Below are 15754 nucleotides of genomic sequence, written 5' to 3' on the forward strand. Positions count from 1 at the left end.
CAGCTTGACTTGTCTCGACTTTGCTCGACTGACGCTACGCTGACGCTTGCACGAAGCGATATTTACCGCGATCGTCTCGAGATGCAGCTGCGAGATGCTCAGGATTAACATTGCACTCCACGAAGGTGGAGACATTCGAATGCACTGCCTAGCTACGCGCCCGCAACTAACAAAATGCCGACCCTGCCAGGATTCGAACCTGGAATCTTCTGATCCGTAGTCAGACGCGTTATCCGTTGCGCCACAGGGCCACCGTTCGCGTTTTCTGCTACGAGGCGGGTGCACATCGCAAAGCAACGTGTTCTCCGTGGCTCGGCAATTGCATGTCATCCACTGACAACGGCGGCGCGGCCACTCTGGTCTTCCGCACTCTGCAGGGAGCTGCCACCAAGGAAGGCATCTCTCCTCCAGCTGCTCGGCCACGGAGCGCCTGCACAGCTTAGAGCTTGCCACACATCTGCCGTCGCTGTTGGACAGGTAGCGGAATGCCAGGCGCCCGTTTTTTTGCATTTTTTCGGTGATGACAAGCGGTTGACATGCTTGTAAGTGTAGCATATAAAACAAGAATCGTGTGAAGCATTCGTAGACAGGTGCTAAAGTCGTAGTATGGCCGCAGGTGACGGTCGTATGACGGGTCTGTAGCCACAACAGGTTGGCATCAAAGTGAATACCGCTAACTGCAAGCACTCTGCTGTAGCCCCAGTGGCGCAATTGGTTAGCGCACGGTACTTATAAGGCAGTAGCCGTGAGCAATGCCGGGGTTGTGAGTTCGAGCCTCACCTGGGGCATACTTTTATTTCGTAGCAGCTGACTATGGAAGCATCGGGACGCTAGATTTGAGATGTATCACGTACCTGAGAGACCATAAATGTGCGTGCACTGCAGTCAACGACCGCGTGTTCCTCGGTACTATAGTGGTTAGTATCCCCGCCTGTCACGCGGGAGACCGGGGTTCGATTCCCCGCCGGGGAGATGCGATTTTTATATCGCGAAGGTTGCACGTGTGGCCCGAAAAAGCATTACCGTTGTGATCAAGGAATGTAATTGCTAAAAAATCGTAAGAAAGTCTGCGTCTTAGGAAGTGTTTCTCGTATTCTGCACACGACGTCGTCGTTTCACAACTCACAGGGTTTGCTGTCGACGCTGAATCAGCGCACCCCAAGATTAATGATCGAGCTCGAAGCACCCAAGAAAAAGAATAATTTTAGCAGAGCGTGGTTTCGATCCACGGACCTCTGGGTTATGGGCCCAGCACGCTTCCACTGCGCCACTCTGCTGTGCGGAGAGAAGCGCTCTCTTCGGTGCGTGACATGAGACACTTGGAAAAGCGTTGTCTGCGTCGCCTACCGTTTAATTAACTGTGTAGCATCTCCCAGCTTGACTTGTCTCGACTTTGCTCGACTGACGCTACGCTGACGCTTGCACGAAGCGATATTTACCGCGATCGTCTCGAGATGCAGCTGCGAGATGCTCAGGATTAACATTGCACTCCACGAAGGTGGAGACATTCGAATGCACTGCCTAGCTACGCGCCCGCAACTAACAAAATGCCGACCCTGCCAGGATTCGAACCTGGAATCTTCTGATCCGTAGTCAGACGCGTTATCCGTTGCGCCACAGGGCCACCGTTCGTGTTTTCTGCTACGAGGCGGGTGCACATCGCAAAGCAACGTGTTCTCCGTGGCTCGGCAATTGCATGTCATCCACTGACAACGGCGGCGCGGCCACTCTGGTCTTCCGCACTCTGCAGGGAGCTGCCACCAAGGAAGGCATCTCTCCTCCAGCTGCTCGGCCACGGAGCGCCTGCACAGCTTAGAGCTTGCCACACATCTGCCGTCGCTGTTGGACAGGTAGCGGAATGCAAGGCGCCCGTTTTTTTGCATTTTTTCGGTGATGACAAGCGGTTGACATGCTTGTAAGTGTAGCATATAAAACAAGAATCGTGTGAAGCATTCGTAGACAGGTGCTAAAGTCGTAGTATGGCCGCAGGTGACGGTCGTATGACGGGTCTGTAGCCACAACAGGTTGGCATCAAAGTGAATACCGCTAACTGCAAGCACTCTGCTGTAGCCCCAGTGGCGCAATTGGTTAGCGCACGGTACTTATAAGGCAGTAGCCGTGAGCAATGCCGGGGTTGTGAGTTCGAGCCTCACCTGGGGCATACTTTTATTTCGTAGCAGCTGACTATGGAAGCATCGGGACGCTAGATTTGAGATGTATCACGTACCTGAGAGACCATAAATGTGCGTGCACTGCAGTCAACGACCGCGTGTTCCTCGGTACTATAGTGGTTAGTATCCCCGCCTGTCACGCGGGAGACCGGGGTTCGATTCCCCGCCGGGGAGATGCGATTTTTATATCGCGAAGGTTGCACGTGTGGCCCGAAAAAGCATTACCGTTGTGATCAAGGAATGTAATTGCTAAAAAATCGTAAGAAAGTCTGCGTCTTAGGAAGTGTTTCTCGTATTCTGCACACGACGTCGTCGTTTCACAACTCACAGGGTTTGCTGTCGACGCTGAATCAGCGCACCCCAAGATTAATGATCGAGCTCGAAGCACCCAAGAAAAAGAATAATTTTAGCAGAACGTGGTTTCGATCCACGGACCTCTGGGTTATGGGCCCAGCACGCTTCCACTGCGCCACTCTGCTGTGCGGAGAGAAGCGCTCTCTTCGGTGCGTGACATGAGACACTTGGAAAAGCGTTGTCTGCGTCGCCTACCGTTTAATTAACTGTGTAGCATCTCCCAGCTTGACTTGTCTCGACTTTGCTCGACTGACGCTACGCTGACGCTTGCACGAAGCGATATTTACCGCGATCGTCTCGAGATGCAGCTGCGAGATGCTCAGGATTAACATTGCACTCCACGAAGGTGGAGACATTCGAATGCACTGCCTAGCTACGCGCCCGCAACTAACAAAATGCCGACCCTGCCAGGATTCGAACCTGGAATCTTCTGATCCGTAGTCAGACGCGTTATCCGTTGCGCCACAGGGCCACCGTTCGCGTTTTCTGCTACGAGGCGGGTGCACATCGCAAAGCAACGTGTTCTCCGTGGCTCGGCAATTGCATGTCATCCACTGACAACGGCGGCGCGGCCACTCTGGTCTTCCGCACTCTGCAGGGAGCTGCCACCAAGGAAGGCATCTCTCCTCCAGCTGCTCGGCCACGGAGCGCCTGCACAGCTTAGAGCTTGCCACACATCTGCCGTCGCTGTTGGACAGGTAGCGGAATGCCAGGCGCCCGTTTTTTTGCATTTTTTCGGTGATGACAAGCGGTTGACATGCTTGTAAGTGTAGCATATAAAACAAGAATCGTGTGAAGCATTCGTAGACAGGTGCTAAAGTCGTAGTATGGCCGCAGGTGACGGTCGTATGACGGGTCTGTAGCCACAACAGGTTGGCATCAAAGTGAATACCGCTAACTGCAAGCACTCTGCTGTAGCCCCAGCAGTTCCGCTTGCGACGCCGTGCAGGTCGCACGTGTTGTGCCTTCGCTCCGCCATAGCGTGTGCAAGCCGTGACTACTTTCTTTGTTTACGTTGTTTGCTAGATTTGCTGTATTGTGCTTCCGTCAGTTCACTTTTAGTGTTTTGTGACGTTTTGTGTTAGCGGTCTCGACCGTTTAATAAGTGGATATGTCGTCCAGGTTGTTCCCAAGGAAATGTACTCTGTGTTTCGAATTTGACAAGTCTACACGTCATGTTCAACCGAGTTCCATGGAAGTTCACGATTTCATAGTAGATGTCATTGGTATTACGTCTGACCAGGTTCATACTGCCTATTACGACACAGATCTCTACTGTTTCTTCGTCAAGTTGTTAAACCCTGTGTTACTGGAGAGGATTCTGTTAAAACATGGTAGCAGAGCTGAGTTCCGTCATCGTGACGCCTCGGTGAGTACTGTTCTCATATCCAATGCTGATGTAGAATACAAAAACGTCCGTGTGTACAACCTGCCGCCGGAAGTTGAAAACTGTTATTTACGTGAGATTTTGACGAAATATGGGGAGGTCAAGCAAATCCGTAACGAACGTTGGTCTAGTCAACATCGGTTACAGTGTTTTAGTGGCGTCCGGTCAGTCGAAATGCACGTCAAGCAAGATATCCCCTCCCATCTTATTGTTTGTGGGTATAAAGTTCATGTCACGTACAGTGGGCAACCAGGCACATGCTTTATTTGTAATGAAACTGGTCACTTGCGTACGAACTGCCCTAAACGTGTATTTGTTCTCAAAAGTACTTTGGAACAGCGTAAAAAGTTGACATTGGCTGATCTTGTTAGGGAGGCACCAATCACGGACATCGACCGCCCTCGTGATAGTGAAATATTGCCCCCGGAGCCTGGTTTGCCTGTTGCCGACTTTACACCCTTTCCTTCAAAACCGGTTACAGATACGCCTGCCTCCAAATCTGACGTGCAGCTGCTGAGCCACAAACGGCGAAGAACGTGTGATGATGATAGTCCGGACGAGGCTCTCCAGGAATTAGAACTCGACGTCCCAAAAGAGATGCCGGTTACGGTTACTGACTCAAGTTTTTCTGAACCGTCGCACGCAGCTGTCGACGCTGCGGCTATTGACGTCATTCCGAGTGACGTACAGGCAGCTTTGGCACCACAACAGCCGAGCCCGCCGCCTGAAGTCGCGACGTCATCACAGGCCGAATCACAACAAGCGCGTGCTTCCGATAAGCATAACGAGGCAGGCAGTACTTGTGTACAAACTGAAGGAAGTCAAAGTCCGTCTACAAACAAACACGAAGTTCGTGCTAGTGACAACAAACAAACTTGTCCACCTTCTGAGTCAGTTCTTTCCGCAGATCAGATGGTTGAGGCGTCACAGCACGTTATGGATTGCGAAGTCACTCAGGACCCTCCCACACCTCCGTCTGCCGATGTGTTCCCTAGCAGAGCACGTAGTAGGACCAAAGTTCAACCGAACGTCAACGCAGTACGGAAGAAAAACAAACCCAACGACACACAAGTGACTGTTCGTGATCCTCCCGACAATGCAGACCATTCCGAAGTCTCTATGCCCTTTTAATGCGACCAGTGTTGTTTAGTGGCCCTTTACGTACCTCACTGTAATAATGGCACAAGCGTACAAATTCGTCTCCCTGAACATAAATAAGATTCGATCTGATCTCAAAATTGCGGCCCTACAGCAGTTTCTATACGAATCTGACGCTGATATTGTGTTGTTGCAGGAAGTTACTGTTTTAAATCTCTTCATCTCTGGTTTTAAAACCATATCAAACGTTGCTCCTGAGGAAAGTACAGGTACCGCACTTTTATTACGGGAAGGCATTCCAGTTGGGGAGATCGAGTTTCTAGATTCCGGTCGAGGAGTGAGCTGTAAAATTTTTGATGTAACCCTTGTTAATTTATATGCCCCATCAGGCAACAGCCACAAATTCGAACGGTCACGTTTTTATAAGGAGGCAGTTACGTATCTGTTGAGGAGCAGTCCTCAAAACCTGATAATAGGAGGTGACTTCAACTGTGTTCTACGTAAAAACGATCAGTCCCCTAATTTTAACTACTGTAAAGAACTGCACGAGCTCGTTAAGAATATTAAGCTGAAAGATGCTTGGGAACTGAAGTATCCTACTTTAGTTAAATTCACTTTTTTCACCGTTACTTCATGCAGCCGTCTGGATAGAATTTATCTATCGGACTGTATCAGTGACAGACTCCTAGCGGTTGACGTAATCCCGGCTAGTTTTACCGACCATTGCGCTTTTACGGCAACGGTTCACTTAAATCGACAGCCTACCAAATTATTTCGTTCCCCGTGGATGTTAAACATATCGCATCTGGCGGACGCTGAGTTATTTGACGTTATCAGGCATGTGTGGGAAACTTGTTTGCGTTCCATCACTTTTTATCCGACTAAAGCGATGTGGTGGACCGCTGTTGCGAAACCAAAGCTTCGAAAAAGTCTCATTTATTATAGTGCTCAGAAAGCACGCGCCTTCAAGAGGACCTTTGAGTTTTACTACACTGTGCTGCGACAACTGTATGATTCATCCACTGCGACCAACACTAACTTTCCATCAATTCAACGTGTCAAGGCTAAACTTGTCAGCTTGAAGCGTCAACAATTGGAAGGTCTGAAAGTTAAATCCAAACCTAAATCTGTTTTAGCCGACGAAATGACATCTATGTACCATTTATTTAAGCATTTCTCGCGCCGCCGCAGGGCTTTCATTGATGTTTTGGAAAGGGATAATGGGGAATTACTCTCTACTCAAGCGGCCATTATTAGTGAAATTCACCAACATTTCCAACGACTGTATTCCAGTGAAATTGTCAATGAACCTGCTGTCAGTGCAGTGGTCAATGTTTTTGATAGGGCGATTACTCCTGCTGACAATGTCGACTTTTTATCGGACTTCACTCCCGAGGAAGTTTTAGCCTTGATCTCCAAGTCGCCTTCCTTTAAATCGCCTGGTCCTGATGGTTTGCCCAAGGAATTTTATATCAAATTCTGGAATGTCCTTGGTGGTACTTTTACTGAAATTGTTAATGAAGTCATGAGTGGTGGTCCTCTTCCTGCCGCGTTCAAGGTGGGTAGAATTGTTTTAGTCCCGAAGAGAACTGGTCACAAGCGAGTTGATAATCTCCGTACAATCACATTATTGAACTTTGATTATAAAACGATTGCCCGAGCGATTAATAGCAGAATGACCCCCATCCTTGGGAAAGTTATTCATTCACATCAGTCTTGCCTTCCAGGGAGATCCATTATGACTCCGGTTGCGGAGTACAGAGACGTTATTTCAGTAGCGGCCGTAACCAACATCAAATGTGCTTTCCTTTTTCTTGACTTTTGCAAAGCTTTTGACCGCGTTAGTCATCACTATTTAGAACGCATCCTGCAACGAATTGGACTCGAAGAACGAGCTGTGGCAGTCATTCGGCATATGATAACAGGCATTACTGCTAGGATCACCGTTAACGGTCAGCTGACACAAGCTGTTGGTATACGACGAGGTGTACCGCAAGGCAGTCCTTTGTCGATGTCGCTCTTTGTTTTGTCGCTCGAGCCATTTCTGAAGAGATTGTGTATCACATTAACCGGGCTTTCTGTCTTAGGGAGCAATCTTACTGTGAGGGCTTACGCCGATGATGTTGCTGTTATCCTCCGTCATGAGTCTGAAGTGGCCCACTTGCGGGCTGAGATTGATAATTACAGCACTGCGTCTGGAGCGAAACTCAGTGAGGGTAAATGTAAGGTTCTAAGCTTACGGGGCTTCGAATCTCTTGCTATACCGTGGGCACAGATCGTCGAACAACATGTTGCTCTGGGAATCATCATCGATAGGTGTCCTTTACGTATGGCAGCTAAAAACTGGAAACTTACTGCAAATCGAATACAGGGAGCTATAGTGGAAAACACCTGGCGATCGACAAATATCCTCCAGAAGATCAGGATTTTGAATACATACATACTCTGTAAAGCTTATTATGTCGCTCAGGTGTTCCCTCTTCCCAAAATGCAAGCCCATAAGATCATGCGTTTGTCCAGCAGGTTTGTGTGGCTCGGTCATATTTTTAAGTTAACCTATACCACACTGTCTAAGTCAGTGCAAGCTGGGGGCCTGCAACTCAATGATATCCGTCGAAAGGCGACGGCACTCTATATAAAACGAACAACTGAGATAATTACCACGATGCCCCATACTATCACATCGAAGCTGTTTCGCATTGTTCGCCCAAAATGTATGAAACCGCCAATTGACATCGGGAAACTAAACTTTCAATTGCAACATGTCGGTGTTTATTACCTCGAAATGAGTTACTTAGGTGACAGTGTTTCCACAAGTCAATGTCTCACGACAGTGTTCTTAATTGCTCAGTGGCAGAAGTACGAAGCTCCAAATACAATTGAAATGCACTACCCAAGAATCGTCTGGACGGCAGTGTGGACCAATATTACTCTCAAAATTCATTCTTCCGATGTGCTTTCCGCCTGGTATAAAGTTGTCCACAATCTTATTCCAACCAACGAAAAACTCAACCGCATTGGCTTAAGTGCTACTGACAACTGCCTCAAATGTGGATTAGTAGACACTCTGAGGCACAGGTTTACTTGCTGCGGGCATCAGTTCAACTGGCATTGGGTGCGGAAACGATTGGCGCTGCTCACACGTAGCACTGAAAGTCTTTATACGACTGATATCCTCCTGTGGCCTGATACACGGTTTTACCCCAAAACGAAAAACAATACTGTTATGTGGATGCTGGGACATTTTGTCAATTACGTCATGACCCAACACGGAGAAGACAATATTACTGCCTTTACTGCTTATATGGCAACGGCATATTGGCGAAGAAACCAGTTCCCACACATTAAGAGGGATTTTGGCAATATGTTAACAATCCTGTTTGAGAAACAGGGAATTGGGTGATTCTAAAGTATATCCGCGATTCCTGTCACCATTTCCATGGTGAAGTTCCCAGGTACAAGTCAACAGTGACTACTATTTTCGTTATCATTTCGCCTATGGCGCTTGAAGAACCTGAAGTTTTCTTTTCTTTCTTATTCCTCATTATTTGTTTTTTGAGGGAAGAGACATCCTTTTATTTTATTTATTCATTTAGTTATTTATTTTTTTTCTCTCTTCTTGGTTTTGAGAAAGATTTCTAATTTTCGTTGGCACTTATATTCCAAAGAAGACGAAGCAATGAGCTCCTTGTAATCCCGAAGAAATTGAATTCCTTTTGTGTACTGTTGTACGATGCCAGTGAATCTGGAGACTTTGATTTCATTTGAATATAGCTGAAGAAGCTCGCCAAGGAAGGCATTCATGGTGAGCGCAAGGAGGGCTGTAAGGGGAGAAGGGAGGCCAAAAAAAAAAAAAAAAAAAAAAAAAAAAAAAAAAAAAAAAAAAAAAAAAGTGGCGCAATTGGTTAGCGCACGGTACTTATAAGGCAGTAGCCGTGAGCAATGCCGGGGTTGTGAGTTCGAGCCTCACCTGGGGCATACTTTTATTTCGTAGCAGCTGACTATGGAAGCATCGGGACGCTAGATTTGAGATGTATCACGTACCTGAGAGACCATAAATGTGCGTGCACTGCAGTCAACGACCGCGTGTTCCTCGGTACTATAGTGGTTAGTATCCCCGCCTGTCACGCGGGAGACCGGGGTTCGATTCCCCGCCGGGGAGATGCGATTTTTATATCGCGAAGGTTGCACGTGTGGCCCGAAAAAGCATTACCGTTGTGATCAAGGAATGTAATTGCTAAAAAATCGTAAGAAAGTCTGCGTCTTAGGAAGTGTTTCTCGTATTCTGCACACGACGTCGTCGTTTCACAACTCACAGGGTTTGCTGTCGACGCTGAATCAGCGCACCCCAAGATTAATGATCGAGCTCGAAGCACCCAAGAAAAACAATAATTTTAGCAGAGCGTGGTTTCGATCCACGGACCTCTGGGTTATGGGCCCAGCACGCTTCCACTGCGCCACTCTGCTGTGCGGAGAGAAGCGCTCTCTTCGGTGCGTGACATGAGACACTTGGAAAAGCGTTGTCTGCGTCGCCTACCGTTTAATTAACTGTGTAGCATCTCCCAGCTTGACTTGTCTCGACTTTGCTCGACTGACGCTACGCTGACGCTTGCACGAAGCGATATTTACCGCGATCGTCTCGAGATGCAGCTGCGAGATGCTCAGGATTAACATTGCACTCCACGAAGGTGGAGACATTCGAATGCACTGCCTAGCTACGCGCCCGCAACTAACAAAATGCCGACCCTGCCAGGATTCGAACCTGGAATCTTCTGATCCGTAGTCAGACGCGTTATCCGTTGCGCCACAGGGCCACCGTTCGCGTTTTCTGCTACGAGGCGGGTGCACATCGCAAAGCAACGTGTTCTCCGTGGCTCGGCAATTGCATGTCATCCACTGACAACGGCGGCGCGGCCACTCTGGTCTTCCGCACTCTGCAGGGAGCTGCCACCAAGGAAGGCATCTCTCCTCCAGCTGCTCGGCCACGGAGCGCCTGCACAGCTTAGAGCTTGCCACACATCTGCCGTCGCTGTTGGACAGGTAGCGGAATGCCAGGCGCCCGTTTTTTTGCATTTTTTCGGTGATGACAAGCGGTTGACATGCTTGTAAGTGTAGCATATAAAACAAGAATCGTGTGAAGCATTCGTAGACAGGTGCTAAAGTCGTAGTATGGCCGCAGGTGACGGTCGTATGACGGGTCTGTAGCCACAACAGGTTGGCATCAAAGTGAATACCGCTAACTGCAAGCACTCTGCTGTAGCCCCAGTGGCGCAATTGGTTAGCGCACGGTACTTATAAGGCAGTAGCCGTGAGCAATGCCGGGGTTGTGAGTTCGAGCCTCACCTGGGGCATACTTTTATTTCGTAGCAGCTGACTATGGAAGCATCGGGACGCTAGATTTGAGATGTATCACGTACCTGAGAGACCATAAATGTGCGTGCACTGCAGTCAACGACCGCGTGTTCCTCGGTACTATAGTGGTTAGTATCCCCGCCTGTCACGCGGGAGACCGGGGTTCGATTCCCCGCCGGGGAGATGCGATTTTTATATCGCGAAGGTTGCACGTGTGGCCCGAAAAAGCATTACCGTTGTGATCAAGGAATGTAATTGCTAAAAAATCGTAAGAAAGTCTGCGTCTTAGGAAGTGTTTCTCGTATTCTGCACACGACGTCGTCGTTTCACAACTCACAGGGTTTGCTGTCGACGCTGAATCAGCGCACCCCAAGATTAATGATCGAGCTCGAAGCACCCAAGAAAAAGAATAATTTTAGCAGAGCGTGGTTTCGATCCACGGACCTCTGGGTTATGGGCCCAGCACGCTTCCACTGCGCCACTCTGCTGTGCGGAGAGAAGCGCTCTCTTCGGTGCGTGACATGAGACACTTGGAAAAGCGTTGTCTGCGTCGCCTACCGTTTAATTAACTGTGTAGCATCTCCCAGCTTGACTTGTCTCGACTTTGCTCGACTGACGCTACGCTGACGCTTGCACGAAGCGATATTTACCGCGATCGTCTCGAGATGCAGCTGCGAGATGCTCAGGATTAACATTGCACTCCACGAAGGTGGAGACATTCGAATGCACTGCCTAGCTACGCGCCCGCAACTAACAAAATGCCGACCCTGCCAGGATTCGAACCTGGAATCTTCTGATCCGTAGTCAGACGCGTTATCCGTTGCGCCACAGGGCCACCGTTCGCGTTTTCTGCTACGAGGCGGGTGCACATCGCAAAGCAACGTGTTCTCCGTGGCTCGGCAATTGCATGTCATCCACTGACAACGGCGGCGCGGCCACTCTGGTCTTCCGCACTCTGCAGGGAGCTGCCACCAAGGAAGGCATCTCTCCTCCAGCTGCTCGGCCACGGAGCGCCTGCACAGCTTAGAGCTTGCCACACATCTGCCGTCGCTGTTGGACAGGTAGCGGAATGCAAGGCGCCCGTTTTTTTGCATTTTTTCGGTGATGACAAGCGGTTGACATGCTTGTAAGTGTAGCATATAAAACAAGAATCGTGTGAAGCATTCGTAGACAGGTGCTAAAGTCGTAGTATGGCCGCAGGTGACGGTCGTATGACGGGTCTGTAGCCACAACAGGTTGGCATCAAAGTGAATACCGCTAACTGCAAGCACTCTGCTGTAGCCCCAGTGGCGCAATTGGTTAGCGCACGGTACTTATAAGGCAGTAGCCGTGAGCAATGCCGGGGTTGTGAGTTCGAGCCTCACCTGGGGCATACTTTTATTTCGTAGCAGCTGACTATGGAAGCATCGGGACGCTAGATTTGAGATGTATCACGTACCTGAGAGACCATAAATGTGCGTGCACTGCAGTCAACGACCGCGTGTTCCTCGGTACTATAGTGGTTAGTATCCCCGCCTGTCACGCGGGAGACCGGGGTTCGATTCCCCGCCGGGGAGATGCGATTTTTATATCGCGAAGGTTGCACGTGTGGCCCGAAAAAGCATTACCGTTGTGATCAAGGAATGTAATTGCTAAAAAATCGTAAGAAAGTCTGCGTCTTAGGAAGTGTTTCTCGTATTCTGCACACGACGTCGTCGTTTCACAACTCACAGGGTTTGCTGTCGACGCTGAATCAGCGCACCCCAAGATTAATGATCGAGCTCGAAGCACCCAAGAAAAAGAATAATTTTAGCAGAGCGTGGTTTCGATCCACGGACCTCTGGGTTATGGGCCCAGCACGCTTCCACTGCGCCACTCTGCTGTGCGGAGAGAAGCGCTCTCTTCGGTGCGTGACATGAGACACTTGGAAAAGCGTTGTCTGCGTCGCCTACCGTTTAATTAACTGTGTAGCATCTCCCAGCTTGACTTGTCTCGACTTTGCTCGACTGACGCTACGCTGACGCTTGCACGAAGCGATATTTACCGCGATCGTCTCGAGATGCAGCTGCGAGATGCTCAGGATTAACATTGCACTCCACGAAGGTGGAGACATTCGAATGCACTGCCTAGCTACGCGCCCGCAACTAACAAAATGCCGACCCTGCCAGGATTCGAACCTGGAATCTTCTGATCCGTAGTCAGACGCGTTATCCGTTGCGCCACAGGGCCACCGTTCGCGTTTTCTGCTACGAGGCGGGTGCACATCGCAAAGCAACGTGTTCTCCGTGGCTCGGCAATTGCATGTCATCCACTGACAACGGCGGCGCGGCCACTCTGGTCTTCCGCACTCTGCAGGGAGCTGCCACCAAGGAAGGCATCTCTCCTCCAGCTGCTCGGCCACGGAGCGCCTGCACAGCTTAGAGCTTGCCACACATCTGCCGTCGCTGTTGGACAGGTAGCGGAATGCAAGGCGCCCGTTTTTTTGCATTTTTTCGGTGATGACAAGCGGTTGACATGCTTGTAAGTGTAGCATATAAAACAAGAATCGTGTGAAGCATTCGTAGACAGGTGCTAAAGTCGTAGTATGGCCGCAGGTGACGGTCGTATGACGGGTCTGTAGCCACAACAGGTTGGCATCAAAGTGAATACCGCTAACTGCAAGCACTCTGCTGTAGCCCCAGTGGCGCAATTGGTTAGCGCACGGTACTTATAAGGCAGTAGCCGTGAGCAATGCCGGGGTTGTGAGTTCGAGCCTCACCTGGGGCATACTTTTATTTCGTAGCAGCTGACTATGGAAGCATCGGGACGCTAGATTTGAGATGTATCACGTACCTGAGAGACCATAAATGTGCGTGCACTGCAGTCAACGACCGCGTGTTCCTCGGTACTATAGTGGTTAGTATCCCCGCCTGTCACGCGGGAGACCGGGGTTCGATTCCCCGCCGGGGAGATGCGATTTTTATATCGCGAAGGTTGCACGTGTGGCCCGAAAAAGCATTACCGTTGTGATCAAGGAATGTAATTGCTAAAAAATCGTAAGAAAGTCTGCGTCTTAGGAAGTGTTTCTCGTATTCTGCACACGACGTCGTCGTTTCACAACTCACAGGGTTTGCTGTCGACGCTGAATCAGCGCACCCCAAGATTAATGATCGAGCTCGAAGCACCCAAGAAAAAGAATAATTTTAGCAGAGCGTGGTTTCGATCCACGGACCTCTGGGTTATGGGCCCAGCACGCTTCCACTGCGCCACTCTGCTGTGCGGAGAGAAGCGCTCTCTTCGGTGCGTGACATGAGACACTTGGAAAAGCGTTGTCTGCGTCGCCTACCGTTTAATTAACTGTGTAGCATCTCCCAGCTTGACTTGTCTCGACTTTGCTCGACTGACGCTACGCTGACGCTTGCACGAAGCGATATTTACCGCGATCGTCTCGAGATGCAGCTGCGAGATGCTCAGGATTAACATTGCACTCCACGAAGGTGGAGACATTCGAATGCACTGCCTAGCTACGCGCCCGCAACTAACAAAATGCCGACCCTGCCAGGATTCGAACCTGGAATCTTCTGATCCGTAGTCAGACGCGTTATCCGTTGCGCCACAGGGCCACCGTTCGCGTTTTCTGCTACGAGGCGGGTGCACATCGCAAAGCAACGTGTTCTCCGTGGCTCGGCAATTGCATGTCATCCACTGACAACGGCGGCGCGGCCACTCTGGTCTTCCGCACTCTGCAGGGAGCTGCCACCAAGGAAGGCATCTCTCCTCCAGCTGCTCGGCCACGGAGCGCCTGCACAGCTTAGAGCTTGCCACACATCTGCCGTCGCTGTTGGACAGGTAGCGGAATGCCAGGCGCCCGTTTTTTTGCATTTTTTCGGTGATGACAAGCGGTTGACATGCTTGTAAGTGTAGCATATAAAACAAGAATCGTGTGAAGCATTCGTAGACAGGTGCTAAAGTCGTAGTATGGCCGCAGGTGACGGTCGTATGACGGGTCTGTAGCCACAACAGGTTGGCATCAAAGTGAATACCGCTAACTGCAAGCACTCTGCTGTAGCCCCAGTGGCGCAATTGGTTAGCGCACGGTACTTATAAGGCAGTAGCCGTGAGCAATGCCGGGGTTGTGAGTTCGAGCCTCACCTGGGGCATACTTTTATTTCGTAGCAGCTGACTATGGAAGCATCGGGACGCTAGATTTGAGATGTATCACGTACCTGAGAGACCATAAATGTGCGTGCACTGCAGTCAACGACCGCGTGTTCCTCGGTACTATAGTGGTTAGTATCCCCGCCTGTCACGCGGGAGACCGGGGTTCGATTCCCCGCCGGGGAGATGCGATTTTTATATCGCGAAGGTTGCACGTGTGGCCCGAAAAAGCATTACCGTTGTGATCAAGGAATGTAATTGCTAAAAAATCGTAAGAAAGTCTGCGTCTTAGGAAGTGTTTCTCGTATTCTGCACACGACGTCGTCGTTTCACAACTCACAGGGTTTGCTGTCGACGCTGAATCAGCGCACCCCAAGATTAATGATCGAGCTCGAAGCACCCAAGAAAAAGAATAATTTTAGCAGAGCGTGGTTTCGATCCACGGACCTCTGGGTTATGGGCCCAGCACGCTTCCACTGCGCCACTCTGCTGTGCGGAGAGAAGCGCTCTCTTCGGTGCGTGACATGAGACACTTGGAAAAGCGTTGTCTGCGTCGCCTACCGTTTAATTAACTGTGTAGCATCTCCCAGCTTGACTTGTCTCGACTTTGCTCGACTGACGCTACGCTGACGCTTGCACGAAGCGATATTTACCGCGATCGTCTCGAGATGCAGCTGCGAGATGCTCAGGATTAACATTGCACTCCACGAAGGTGGAGACATTCGAATGCACTGCCTAGCTACGCGCCCGCAACTAACAAAATGCCGACCCTGCCAGGATTCGAACCTGGAATCTTCTGATCCGTAGTCAGACGCGTTATCCGTTGCGCCACAGGGCCACCGTTCGCGTTTTCTGCTACGAGGCGGGTGCACATCGCAAAGCAACGTGTTCTCCGTGGCTCGGCAATTGCATGTCATCCACTGACAACGGCGGCGCGGCCACTCTGGTCTTCCGCACTCTGCAGGGAGCTGCCACCAAGGAAGGCATCTCTCCTCCAGCTGCTCGGCCACGGAGCGCCTGCACAGCTTAGAGCTTGCCACACATCTGCCGTCGCTGTTGGACAGGTAGCGGAATGCCAGGCGCCCGTTTTTTTTGCATTTTTTCGGTGATGACAAGCGGTTGACATGCTTGTAAGTGTAGCATATAAAACAAGAATCGTGTGAAGCATTCGTAGACAGGTGCTAAAGTCGTAGTATGGCCGCAGGTGACGGTCGTATGACGGGTCTGTAGCCACAACAGGTTGGCATCAAAGTGAATACCGCTAACTGCAAGCACT

At 50.1% G+C, this 15754-nt stretch overlaps 28 non-coding genes across 28 annotated transcripts; 13 read left to right on the top strand and 15 right to left on the bottom strand.

The window, feature by feature from the left end:
- Window positions 1–178: 178 nt before the first annotated feature.
- Trnar-acg (transfer RNA arginine (anticodon ACG)) lies at window positions 179–251 on the bottom strand. The gene has a single exon. It is a non-coding gene; the product is annotated as a tRNA-Arg (tRNA).
- Window positions 252–696: 445 nt separating this feature from the next.
- Window positions 697–788, top strand: Trnai-uau (transfer RNA isoleucine (anticodon UAU)). The gene is given in 2 exon segments: window positions 697–734; window positions 753–788. It is a non-coding gene; the product is annotated as a tRNA-Ile (tRNA).
- Window positions 789–900: 112 nt separating this feature from the next.
- On the top strand, window positions 901–972 carry Trnad-guc (transfer RNA aspartic acid (anticodon GUC)). Its single transcript has one exon. It is a non-coding gene; the product is annotated as a tRNA-Asp (tRNA).
- Window positions 973–1205: 233 nt separating this feature from the next.
- Trnam-cau (transfer RNA methionine (anticodon CAU)) lies at window positions 1206–1277 on the bottom strand. The gene has a single exon. It is a non-coding gene; the product is annotated as a tRNA-Met (tRNA).
- A 274-nt stretch (window positions 1278–1551) lies between these two features.
- Trnar-acg (transfer RNA arginine (anticodon ACG)) lies at window positions 1552–1624 on the bottom strand. Its single transcript has one exon. It is a non-coding gene; the product is annotated as a tRNA-Arg (tRNA).
- Window positions 1625–2069: 445 nt separating this feature from the next.
- On the top strand, window positions 2070–2161 carry Trnai-uau (transfer RNA isoleucine (anticodon UAU)). Its single transcript is given in 2 exon segments — window positions 2070–2107; window positions 2126–2161. It is a non-coding gene; the product is annotated as a tRNA-Ile (tRNA).
- Window positions 2162–2273: 112 nt separating this feature from the next.
- Trnad-guc (transfer RNA aspartic acid (anticodon GUC)) lies at window positions 2274–2345 on the top strand. Its single transcript has one exon. It is a non-coding gene; the product is annotated as a tRNA-Asp (tRNA).
- Window positions 2346–2578: 233 nt separating this feature from the next.
- Trnam-cau (transfer RNA methionine (anticodon CAU)) lies at window positions 2579–2650 on the bottom strand. The gene has a single exon. It is a non-coding gene; the product is annotated as a tRNA-Met (tRNA).
- A 274-nt stretch (window positions 2651–2924) lies between these two features.
- On the bottom strand, window positions 2925–2997 carry Trnar-acg (transfer RNA arginine (anticodon ACG)). The gene has a single exon. It is a non-coding gene; the product is annotated as a tRNA-Arg (tRNA).
- Window positions 2998–9100: 6103 nt separating this feature from the next.
- Window positions 9101–9172, top strand: Trnad-guc (transfer RNA aspartic acid (anticodon GUC)). The gene has a single exon. It is a non-coding gene; the product is annotated as a tRNA-Asp (tRNA).
- Window positions 9173–9405: 233 nt separating this feature from the next.
- Window positions 9406–9477, bottom strand: Trnam-cau (transfer RNA methionine (anticodon CAU)). Its single transcript has one exon. It is a non-coding gene; the product is annotated as a tRNA-Met (tRNA).
- A 274-nt stretch (window positions 9478–9751) lies between these two features.
- Window positions 9752–9824, bottom strand: Trnar-acg (transfer RNA arginine (anticodon ACG)). Its single transcript has one exon. It is a non-coding gene; the product is annotated as a tRNA-Arg (tRNA).
- Window positions 9825–10269: 445 nt separating this feature from the next.
- Window positions 10270–10361, top strand: Trnai-uau (transfer RNA isoleucine (anticodon UAU)). The gene is given in 2 exon segments: window positions 10270–10307; window positions 10326–10361. It is a non-coding gene; the product is annotated as a tRNA-Ile (tRNA).
- Window positions 10362–10473: 112 nt separating this feature from the next.
- Trnad-guc (transfer RNA aspartic acid (anticodon GUC)) lies at window positions 10474–10545 on the top strand. Its single transcript has one exon. It is a non-coding gene; the product is annotated as a tRNA-Asp (tRNA).
- Window positions 10546–10778: 233 nt separating this feature from the next.
- Trnam-cau (transfer RNA methionine (anticodon CAU)) lies at window positions 10779–10850 on the bottom strand. The gene has a single exon. It is a non-coding gene; the product is annotated as a tRNA-Met (tRNA).
- A 274-nt stretch (window positions 10851–11124) lies between these two features.
- Trnar-acg (transfer RNA arginine (anticodon ACG)) lies at window positions 11125–11197 on the bottom strand. Its single transcript has one exon. It is a non-coding gene; the product is annotated as a tRNA-Arg (tRNA).
- A 445-nt stretch (window positions 11198–11642) lies between these two features.
- On the top strand, window positions 11643–11734 carry Trnai-uau (transfer RNA isoleucine (anticodon UAU)). The gene is given in 2 exon segments: window positions 11643–11680; window positions 11699–11734. It is a non-coding gene; the product is annotated as a tRNA-Ile (tRNA).
- Window positions 11735–11846: 112 nt separating this feature from the next.
- Trnad-guc (transfer RNA aspartic acid (anticodon GUC)) lies at window positions 11847–11918 on the top strand. Its single transcript has one exon. It is a non-coding gene; the product is annotated as a tRNA-Asp (tRNA).
- Window positions 11919–12151: 233 nt separating this feature from the next.
- Trnam-cau (transfer RNA methionine (anticodon CAU)) lies at window positions 12152–12223 on the bottom strand. The gene has a single exon. It is a non-coding gene; the product is annotated as a tRNA-Met (tRNA).
- A 274-nt stretch (window positions 12224–12497) lies between these two features.
- Trnar-acg (transfer RNA arginine (anticodon ACG)) lies at window positions 12498–12570 on the bottom strand. Its single transcript has one exon. It is a non-coding gene; the product is annotated as a tRNA-Arg (tRNA).
- Window positions 12571–13015: 445 nt separating this feature from the next.
- Window positions 13016–13107, top strand: Trnai-uau (transfer RNA isoleucine (anticodon UAU)). Its single transcript is given in 2 exon segments — window positions 13016–13053; window positions 13072–13107. It is a non-coding gene; the product is annotated as a tRNA-Ile (tRNA).
- A 112-nt stretch (window positions 13108–13219) lies between these two features.
- Window positions 13220–13291, top strand: Trnad-guc (transfer RNA aspartic acid (anticodon GUC)). The gene has a single exon. It is a non-coding gene; the product is annotated as a tRNA-Asp (tRNA).
- A 233-nt stretch (window positions 13292–13524) lies between these two features.
- On the bottom strand, window positions 13525–13596 carry Trnam-cau (transfer RNA methionine (anticodon CAU)). Its single transcript has one exon. It is a non-coding gene; the product is annotated as a tRNA-Met (tRNA).
- Window positions 13597–13870: 274 nt separating this feature from the next.
- Trnar-acg (transfer RNA arginine (anticodon ACG)) lies at window positions 13871–13943 on the bottom strand. Its single transcript has one exon. It is a non-coding gene; the product is annotated as a tRNA-Arg (tRNA).
- A 445-nt stretch (window positions 13944–14388) lies between these two features.
- Window positions 14389–14480, top strand: Trnai-uau (transfer RNA isoleucine (anticodon UAU)). The gene is given in 2 exon segments: window positions 14389–14426; window positions 14445–14480. It is a non-coding gene; the product is annotated as a tRNA-Ile (tRNA).
- A 112-nt stretch (window positions 14481–14592) lies between these two features.
- Window positions 14593–14664, top strand: Trnad-guc (transfer RNA aspartic acid (anticodon GUC)). Its single transcript has one exon. It is a non-coding gene; the product is annotated as a tRNA-Asp (tRNA).
- Window positions 14665–14897: 233 nt separating this feature from the next.
- Window positions 14898–14969, bottom strand: Trnam-cau (transfer RNA methionine (anticodon CAU)). Its single transcript has one exon. It is a non-coding gene; the product is annotated as a tRNA-Met (tRNA).
- Window positions 14970–15243: 274 nt separating this feature from the next.
- Trnar-acg (transfer RNA arginine (anticodon ACG)) lies at window positions 15244–15316 on the bottom strand. The gene has a single exon. It is a non-coding gene; the product is annotated as a tRNA-Arg (tRNA).
- Window positions 15317–15754: the final 438 nt, after the last annotated feature.

Source organism: Schistocerca serialis, chromosome 9 (assembly GCF_023864345.2).
Source record: "Schistocerca serialis cubense isolate TAMUIC-IGC-003099 chromosome 9, iqSchSeri2.2, whole genome shotgun sequence".
In the NCBI taxonomy this organism is placed as follows: Eukaryota; Metazoa; Arthropoda; class Insecta; order Orthoptera; family Acrididae; genus Schistocerca; species Schistocerca serialis.